Below are 10,544 nucleotides of genomic sequence, written 5' to 3' on the forward strand. Positions count from 1 at the left end.
CCCCAGCCTTTTCTTCTATCTGCTTGGGTTGCAAATGGGGAAGTCCCAGCTTCTGTGGAAAGACCTCCAGAGACACTGGGCCCACTCCGAATGTAAAATACCAGCAACCCTGTGGCAGAATCAGTAGAAGCAAGACTTCAAGTTGCAGAAAGGTTAATCTGACACTCCCCTCACTTTCTTTGGAGTATACTTAAAAAGCAGCTTATACTACCAGCTCTTTACCTTTCTTTCTTTTAAAGTACTATTAAAAAAATATTTAACATGCCGGCACTGGTGGCTCACGCCTGTAATTCTAGCTACTCAGGAGGCTGATATCTGAGGATGAAGATTGAAAGCCAGCCTGGCCAGGAAAGTCCGTGAGACTCTTATCTTCAATAAACCACTCAGAAAACTGGAAGTGGTGCTGTGGCTCAAGTGTTAGAGCACTAGCCTTGAGCTGAAGAGCTGAGGGACAGCGCCCAGGCCCAGAGTTGAAGCCCCACGACTGAAAAAAAAATTAACATGTTCAATCTCATAAAGCTATTTTCTTTTGGGTCCAGAATGAATTATAGAAGGAGTTGTATCAAAGTGTCTGTGATAAATAATGACACAGATAAGGTAGAAGTTTTCTCTCTTTGTCCTGAGTCCAGAGAACTGTGGTTTGTAGCTGGTGGTTAGCTCTAGCATCCTCGGTACTAGTTCCTGAGGTTGTTCTAGTGTTACCACTTCCAAGACAGCAAGAAGGATAAAAAGAAAACAAAAAAACAAAAAACAGAGTATGTGGTTGATGGTCAAGATGACCCAAAGTGGCTTCAGCTCTCATCCATTGGCTCAAGTTCAGCCTTATGGGTATAACTAGGTTCAAGGGAGTATGGAAAATGTAGAATCTTGATGGACAGTCAAGACTAGCTAAAATAGTCATCTCTTTTGTGCTTGAACTCAGGGCCTTGAGCTCTCTCTTTCTCTCTCAAAACTGATGCTCTACTTTAGTCACATCTCTATTTCTGGCTTTTTGCTGGTTAATTGGAAATAATAGTCTCATGGATTTGTTTCTCTAGGCTAACTGCAAAACCTGACTTGGGGATCTGATCCCCAGTTCAGAGTTTGCCTCTGAAGCAGCTAGGATTACAGGTATGAGCCACCAGGGCCCAACTAAAACAGTCTTCTGCACTAAAGAGAGAAACAGGAGAGCAGAGCAGACACTGGGGTCAAGTAGCCTACTCCGCCATCACCTTTTTCTAGTCTGACCATCAGTCTGGTTCTATTACAGAGGCAATAGGAGTAGTAAATATCAAGTCCCAAATACACTGCTTGAAGCAGAGAGCTCAGTGTCAGGAATGTGAGGGGGGGGGGGGAAGAGGGAGGGGAGAGAGAGAGAGAGAGAGAGGAGAGAGGGGGGAGAGGAATAGAGGGGAAGAGGGAGAGAGAGGGGGAGAGAGAGAGGAGAGAGGAGAGAGGGGGAGAGGAATAGAGGGGAAGAGGGAGGGAGAGAGGGAGGAAGAGAGAAGGAGGGGGGAGAGAGAGGAAGAAGGAAGGAAGGAAGGAAGGAAGGAGGGAAGGAGGGAAGGAAGGAAGGCACTGTTTAAATCAAATTTAATCAAATTTGGCTTTAATCCTATTGGCTTTGGGGATACTTCCACCTCTTTACTATCAGAAATGTAATCCAACTTGCATTGAGTCTACATTTTAATTCAATAAAAAGCCTATTAAGATAAATCATTTACAAGGAGTTGAAAATTGTTGTATTTCTTTCTTCACTTGGATGAATATTACATTGATATACTTACCATGAATTTGGGCTTGGTTTTGATGCCAGTGCTAGGGCTTGACCTTAGGACCTAGGCACTGTCTCTTAGCCTTTTTGCTTAGGCCTTTTGCTCAACTCTACCACATTCACTTCTGACATGTCGGTGGTTAATTGGAGATTAGATTTTTATGGATTTCCCTGCCTAGGTTGGCTTTAAATCATGATCCTCAGATTTCAGCTTCCTGAGTAACTAGGATTATAGACATGAGCCACCAGCATCTGGCTCTGATTCTATATTTTAACAGATGAGGAATCTGAGGCTCAGAACAGTTAAAGAACTTTAGATTACAGAGACAAGTACAGAAAAGTCGATGGCAAAAAATTGTGCTTGTAGTGGTGCCTATTAAATGAAAATTGAGTGATGGCAAGAAGATTAAGCAAACAAAGAAATTATCGTAGATTGGTAAAGTTAGAAATGGCAGATTTTAAAATCATCAGTAGATGTTCTGAGGCTCTTTGGTGGGCCAGCTTGAGACATTTCTATTTCATTCTCCCTAAGATCGGTTTGGGCTTTGCCTCTAAACACATCCTCATGAGAACATGAAGATTCCCTCTGCTGAAGCATTGCTTATCTCACAATCCAATCAGGTCAGGTCACGTACCTTGAAAACCATGAACAGAGTCTTCAAAAGAAGCCTAGCACAACTCTTTGAAAATGCATTTTTCCTATTAGTAAGACAGGGCACTGTCTTGCTGGGCTGTTTTTTTTTCCCCCTGTACCTCAATAAGTATTTCACCTGTGCAGTCTGACAGCAGCACAGTTCAGAAGGTCATAGCCTACTCTCTGGCTCTGAAAACCTGCACATTCTTGGAATGAGCGGTATTGTTTCTCTGGAGGAAAGCTAATTAGGTTAGGAGGTACATTAGTAAGCTCTGTGGTAGTCTACACACAAGAAATAAAGAAGAAGAGAGAGAATAACAAGGGGGAAGGAAGTAAAAAACAGATAATGAAAGCCTTAGAAAGTTGACTTTCCACACAGAAAACTATCTGAAGAAAGCCTGAGAGGAAAAAAAAAATAATTTGTTTCTTCTGTCCTTGGAGCACTGATTCCCAACTTTGGTTTTGTGACACTCCGGGATGTCCCCAATTATCTCAACGAATGTCATGAAATGTTCCAAAGGCTTCTCAAGTGCAATTAGTTTTATTTCATTTAAAAATAGATGACCATAACTCTTTCAAAGAAAGAGAATCAAATGCGTGATTGGCTGACACTAGCTTAAAAGGGATTTTAGTGGAAAGCTGATAATAAAAAGCCACACTGCCATCACGGATTCAAAATTTGAAATTTTTAAATACTTACTTAGACATTGTTTAATATTCCCAGGCCTCTTGACATTTATGCTGAAAAAATGTTGCAATAATAATACAATTTTTGGGCTGCGAAGGTGGCTCAATGGTAGAATGCTTGCCTTGCATACTTGAGGCCCTGAGTTCGATTCCTCAGCACCACATAAGCAGAAAAGGCTGAAAGTGGCGCTGTGGCTCAAGTGGTAGAGTGCTAGCCTTGAGCTGAAGAGCTGAGGGACAGCACCCAGGCCCAGAGTTCAGGCCCCATGACTGACAAAAAAAAGTACAATTTTTAAGATTCTTACTTCACAAATTGGTAAGATAGATAGGATGACTAGATAGATAGATAGATAGATAGATAGATAGATAGATAGATAGATAGATAGATAGATGATAATGAAGTAAATAAAAAAGAATAGTTTGCAAAGCAGATGGTCCTGTCTTAACCACTAGACTATAAAAGGATTTTAGCTTCTTTCTGTATACAGAAAAATAACAACTACTGAATTAAGGATGTTGTGGCATGAAAACAGATGAAAATGTCTATGAAACATAGGTCCCAAAGCCTGCTTCATAGTAGCTACCTTTGCATTAGAGATACCCTTCTTTTCTTTTCTCTTTTCTTTTCCTTCCTTCCTTCTTTCCTTCCTTCTTTCTTTCTTTCTTTTTTTATTGTGAAAATACTGTACAGAGGGGTTACAATTACATGGGCAGGATAATGAGTACATTTCTTATCAAACATTGTAGCCTCCTCCTTTGTTTCCCCTTCCCATCCCTTCCCATCCTCCCCCTCCCCCCCCCACCAAAATTGTAAAGTTTGTTTTTCCACATAATGACTTGTACATCTCATTTTTGCAATGGATCCACCTGTATCCCTATTTAAATTATTTGTTTTTACCCTTCCCCTCCACAAATTATACCAACCTCAAATACAGTGAAAGCCAGGGTTATACCATGGGGGAGGGACATACAAAGCAACAAAAAAATCATCTTATAAATGTGTTAGAAACAATCACCTGAAAGAAAAAAAACATATGAATACATATCTTAGGTTTCATTTCGCCTAACATCAACTTATCTGACTGTTTCTGCTTGTCTCAGACATATACTAATTATTGCAAATAAGGGAAACCATGGGACCTAAGTTTCTTTGGGCCTGGCTTACTACACTTAGTATAATTTTTTCCAAGTCTTTCCATTTCCTAACAAATGGGGCAATGTCATTCTTTCTGATGGAGGCATAGAAGTCTATTGTGTATACATACCACATTTTCTTGATCCATTCATCTACTGAGGGACATCTGGGTTGGTTCCATATCTTAGCTATGGTAAATAATGCTGCAATAAACATAGTTGTGCTGGTAGCTTTAGTGTGGCCTTGTTTGTGATCATTTGGGTAAATGCCCAAAAGTGGGATTGCTGGGTCATAGGGGAGCTTTCTTTCCTTTTTTCTTTTGCTGGAACTGGGTCTTGAACTCAGGGCCTGGGCACTCTTTTAGCTTTTGTTTGCTCCAGGCAGGTGCTCTACCACTCGAGCCACAATTTTACATCTGGCTTTTTGGTGAAAAGTCTCACAGACTTTTCATCCCACACTGGCTTCAAACTGTGATCCTCAGATCTCAGTCTGCTGAGTAGCTACAGGCATGAGCCACCAGTGCTGGGCCAGCGATAGCTTTCTTCATAGTATCTCTTTAGAGAAGGAAGAACAAGCTTTTGTAAGTCCTCCTGTGGTGTTGATGTGTGACAGTGATGGACCCAAGGCCTATCTGATATGCAAAGCCCAGCAGAGGCCTTGCCAACATTGCCTGGGCAGGAGAGGCACAAATCTGGCTGAGACACTTCCCTCTCACTTTCCACTAGAGCATCTGAGAAAGCAGCCTTATTATCATGCCTCAGATATTTCTACTGAATTTTGCAAAGGGTATGGAAAAGCATTTGAAGCCAACTAAGGGAGCTGGTGGTACACACCTAGGATTACCTAAGCTCTAAAGATCATGGTTTAAAGCCAGCCAGGGCAGAAAAATCCATGAGAATCCATGAGAGCTGGAAGTTGAGCTGTGGCTCAAGTGGTAGAGCACCAGCTTTGAGTGAAAAAGGCAAATGGGAGTGTGAGGCCCTAAGTTCAAGCCACATTACTGGCACACCCACCTAAAATAAGTGAAATCACCAGTTTAGTCAGCCACAGAGGAAGATTAGAGAGCATCAGAAAGCAGCTTAGAAGGGACCTTAAAGGTCAACCTTGTTCTACCTTCTTTCCAAGGAAACTGAGACTAGGACTCACAAGATGAACTATATCGAAAGCCACTCAGGGACCATAATTCTCTACCCAGTCATTTGGGGGAGAATTTGATAATCAAATTCTATTTAGATTGGATTTGCCATTTACACAGGATTTCCTGCTTTGATTTTCTCTGAGATGAACAGATCTTCAACATCATCCCATTTTTCAAAGGGAGGAATTGAGTTCCAGGAGAGGAAGTCTTTCCCCCAATAGCACAAAACTTGGAGGAAATGGGTTTTGTTTCCAGGTGACTTTGATATCCTGGTCAGCGAAGGGTTGTAATGAGATGTCGGCATAAAGTTAAATCAAAAACACAAGCCAAGGATGAAGGCATACCTGAACAATTATATGTGTAAAGCTCTCTTCAGCCTTCATCTAACATCTGACCGTGCTGAGGAGTCCATGGTAGCCCTTTAACAAAATTGAAACATTAGTCCAGGGCAGACACTGAATATTTAAGGTGCTAATTAACATGACTTGTAAATTATTTGCTTAGAAAACAAGTTTTATAGCTCTATTCCCTGTTAAGTTTATTGGCAAAACAATGTTTTAGAATCAATAAAATGAATAAGCATTGACCTTATTCTCTTGAAATAATGGAATCTCAGGATTTAAACATTTTTTTGTTTTGGGAGGGTTATTTATTTATTTATTTATTTATTTATTTTTAAGCTCTGTACCAGTGGCTCCCACTATCTGTTATTTTGGAAGCTAAGATCTGATGATTACCCTTGGAAGCCAGCCTGGGCAGAAAATGCCACTAGACACTCTTCTCCAATTAACCAGCAAAAAGCCAGAAGTGGAGTTGTGGCTCAAGTGGTAGAGCACCAGCCTGGAGTAAAAACGTTAAATTGCAGTGCCCAAGCTCTGAGTTCAAGTCCCAGTACCAGCACCAAAAACAAATAAGTAAACAAACAAATAAAAAACCTTTACACTGTCACTTAGTGCAAACTCAGAGCAAAAATCCAGCCCATACCTGGCCACATTTAGCAACCAAGTGTCAACATACAACTACCTTTGATGGGAAAGCAAGGATGAAAACAAAGCTTGAGGGAGAAAGCATGCATCTGCACCCTGGTACCATAAAGCTATTTTTGCTAAGCCCTCCCACTTGGAGAGTGTGTGCTACACAAGAATCTTGAGGATTTCTCCTTCTACCTGCTGTTTACATGGCAGACAAGAGGCCACAAGGGCAGTGGAGTTTTAGCTGTGTTCAGGGCAAATACAGCAATGTGGGCAAAATAAACAAGAGAATAACAGGAGAGCGCAAGCAAGCAGGGGAGTGGCCTATTTCTCAGTAAAACACTGAAGGTATGGAAGTGCCTGAGAGGTTAAAGGGTCACATGTCAACTGCCTTTGTCCCCTTGCCTCAAAGAGTAATTGGGACAGGTGTTGGAGCAAATTTGCTTTGCCAGGAAAAAGCTGTAGCCTTTGCTAATGGATAGACTACATGGTGAACTCTGATCATCTTGCAGTTTGTGGCTGAAAGAGACAGTAATGTCTACTCATCAAAGGAAAAAGTCTTGTTTATTCTTTGAACCTCATGAACACTGAGAAATTTAAAAAAAATGAAGTTTGTTTCTTGATATTCTAAATTATGCTTGAATATTTAGCAGTTACACAGGGCATGGAATCATGATGCTTCTGGTTTGTATTTAGAGCCAGTTCACAATTCATGATATGGATTTAACATTTATCTTCTGGTTACACATCAGTTGCTAACATATAAATATAAGGACAATTATTTCTGCTTTCTAAGACCATGGAGAAGTGGAAAGAAAAAGAGGAAATGGTATTTTCTTTTTTCACATTTAAAAATTGGGTAATATGCTGGTCACTGGTGGCTCATGCCTGTAATCCTAACTACTCAGCAAGCTGAGATCTGAGGATCAGGGTTCAAAACCAGCCAGGGCAGGAATGTCCATGAGACTCTTACCTCCAGTTAACCACCAGAGAACTGAAAGCGGCGCTGTGGCTTAAGTGGTACAGCGCTAGCCTTGAGCTGAAGAGCTCAGGGACAGTGCCCAGGCCCAGATCTCAAAACCCATGACTAAAAAAAATGGGTACTAAAAAGTAGACTGTAAGCGTATTTTTCATAACCTTCTATGATTCTTCACATACACTAAATAGTTGCATGTACTGTATTAACTGCTTTCATTTGTTTTTATATGAGAAAAAGACATGGGTTTAAAAGATGGCTTTATCATTAGCTAGCATATTATTTAACATGTTTGAATTTGTTAAATGAAGCTAATAGCACCAACTGTAGCAACTTAGTATCTTAAGTGCATGAAATGTGCCCAGCCTCACAGATCCCAGTGACCATTACCAATAGCTTCTGCTACGTGTAAAGGATTCGGAGACCTGGTCACTTCCAGTACAAAGCATTTGGAGAATTCTTCAGATAATGTTTTTATTTTATTTTATTGTAAATATGCTGTACAGAGCAGATAACTTTTTAATCATAATGCTTTTGTTGGTAAGGCCACTTGATATTTTAATCATATCATATGATGTAATCTGTATGTTACAATATGTGAGCCAAACCCAAGACAGAAGATTAGAATGTCACCAATAATTAATTCTCTTTGTTGAGCGTTCTTGTAAGAGTATTATTAACACTCTACATTTTTCCTTATTTATGTTATTGCTAAATTTCTGTTTCCCATTCAGAATAACAGATACTGATATTTTTAGAATTTATATTTATTTTTATTATCTTTTTTATGATACAATAGTCCATACATATGAGTACATTTATGAGTGCATTTGTTAGTGCATTTATGAGTCCATTTATGAATACAATGCCTCTTGAGCAGTGTCACCTCTTTAATCTGGAAATAGTGAGCATGTGAAAATAGTGAGCAAGAGTGGAAACCTGGATATTGGGGCAGAGAAATTAGGAAAAGGGAAACAGTTGCTGGATTTCCAAGTCACTAGTGTTGAAATACATCTGGAAGTCAGTGCTTGTGAGTTCAGGCTGAATCTCATTGTCTCTGTAAGAACCATTTTGCTCTATGGCTTAATAAAATTTTAACAAAATCACATTTTATTAGTGCTTTGTAAACTTCAACATAACCAGGGAACATTGCCTTACTTAGCATTACTGGTGACCTGAAAATGACAATATTAAAAATGCATCTTTTTACAGAAGACTGACATTAATGGTCAGTTACACTTCCCCTAAGAGCTTAATCATTCTTGATGAATCAAAATGCTCTTCTGAAGAGGAAATAAGAAGACACTGTAGAAGGTAAACATTTGACAGGGGATTCCTCATTCGTGCATAATAACCCCAAAGGACCATCATACCACCAATTAACATCTATACAATCATCTCTTTCAGAGGAGAGGCACAGATAATGGCAGAGACTCATTGTGTTGACTTAAAATAAAAATCCTCAGCACAGTACATAAGCAAGCTTCTCATACAAGACTGACAAATACTGAAGTAAAAAATATAAAGCTCAAAAAATGCTGAAGTAAAAATTGTTGGAAACATATCTTATATCATTTTAATGTTAAAAACACACAGATGGCCGTCCTGAGTATAACATAGTATGTGTGAAAAATCAATACACACCCACATTGAACAGTCAAAAATAGGAGCTTGAGTTTGCTACTTTTTGTTATATTTTGGGTGGCTAATTGCAATTTTTGTATTTCTATGTCTTTCTGACCATGTTTATATGCTTTTCTGGAAAGAACTGATTCATTTTAAATTTAATTTAATTTTTTAAAATTCCAATACTGTCAGACATAGCCCCAATTCACTCTTCTTTTAATGATAAAGTGTAAGCCTCAGGATAATTAAAGCAATACGCTCCGTGTTGCAGATTATAAATGATAAATAGTGCCTTTCGTGAGCAGCAGTAACAATTAGCTGTTCAAATGGTGGCTTTGAGAACTCTGTAATGAAAAGAAATCCCCGTGGAAATCCATGTGCCCTGAGGGGGTGAGTGGGCATGAGGGCCCACTTGTTTAGCTGGTGGTGGTGCTGCTGCTTGGCTTTCATCAAAAGCATTGGTCATTTTATTGTCTGATAAAGGATGTAATTGCACTTTGATAGTGTTAGCTATCAGCAGTAAATAGAAAATTCTCTCAAATTAAGATGTGTTAGAAAGCCCTTTATGTGCATTCTTTCCCCTTCTCAACCCAGCCCTTGTGCACGTGTGCATGTGCATGCATGTGTGTGTGCGTGCACACACACACACGCATACACACACACACACACACACACACACACACACACACACACACACACAAAACTAGTGTTTCTTTAGTCTGACCTGGAATCCCTGGGGGCTTCTCAGTCGCCCTGATACTCTAAAGAGTGTGTGAAATTGAAGACAAACATTTTTTGTAAGAGTTTACAGCCATAACACAGTAAACTGTGGGCCCTCCAGGTGTCCAGGATGGAGTGGAACAAAGGCCTGGGGTGAAACAGGAGCCCTGGAGTCTGAATTAGAAGAAACTGCCTCTGAGACCCAGCTCCAAGTTCAGGAGCTTGGTGAACTTGAACCAGCACTTTCTCAATCTTGTTTCCACACAAGTCAGCTCAGGAAGGCAGGCTAGGTTGGCTTCCAATGTCTGTGTAGCCCTAGGAGAATATGATTACTGCTTATGCTTTAGTTCCCATAATTAACAAATAATGATGTTATCCTAAGTGCCTAGAAACCCAAGAACCACATTTCAAACATAATCACAATTGCTTTGAGTGATTTTATTTGCCTCATTTTTAAGCAAAAATTCCCTTCAAAAACAAACCAATAAGACAAAAAGTATCTTTAGCTCTCTCTCTCTGTCTCTCTCTGTCTCTCTCTGTCTCTCTCTCTCTCTCTCTCTCTCTCTCTGTCTCTTCCTCTCTCTCTCCCTCCACTCTCTCTTTTGGTATTTCTTTTTTTAGTCTATGAGATAAAAAAATTGATCATAGCATGTAAGTTCTGCTTCAAGAGAGTTGTCTTATATTTACTTTGTTTACCACTCTAAAACAAAATTCTATTTTATTTTATACATGGATCATTATTAATGATAAACCTTCTTTCTATGTCTTATAATGTATAAACCATGCTGTGTGCAGATGTCTCTGCTTTCGCACTCTATCAGGAAGACAGGAAGGGACCGCACTGTCTGACAGTAAACTAAAGCTCAGATAGAAGTAGTCAAGGTGACACAAAACTGGACATAAA

Source organism: Dipodomys spectabilis, unplaced genomic scaffold, assembly GCF_019054845.1.
Source record: "Dipodomys spectabilis isolate Male_0828 unplaced genomic scaffold, ASM1905484v1 ptg000260l, whole genome shotgun sequence".
Taxonomy (NCBI): Eukaryota; Metazoa; Chordata; class Mammalia; order Rodentia; family Heteromyidae; genus Dipodomys; species Dipodomys spectabilis.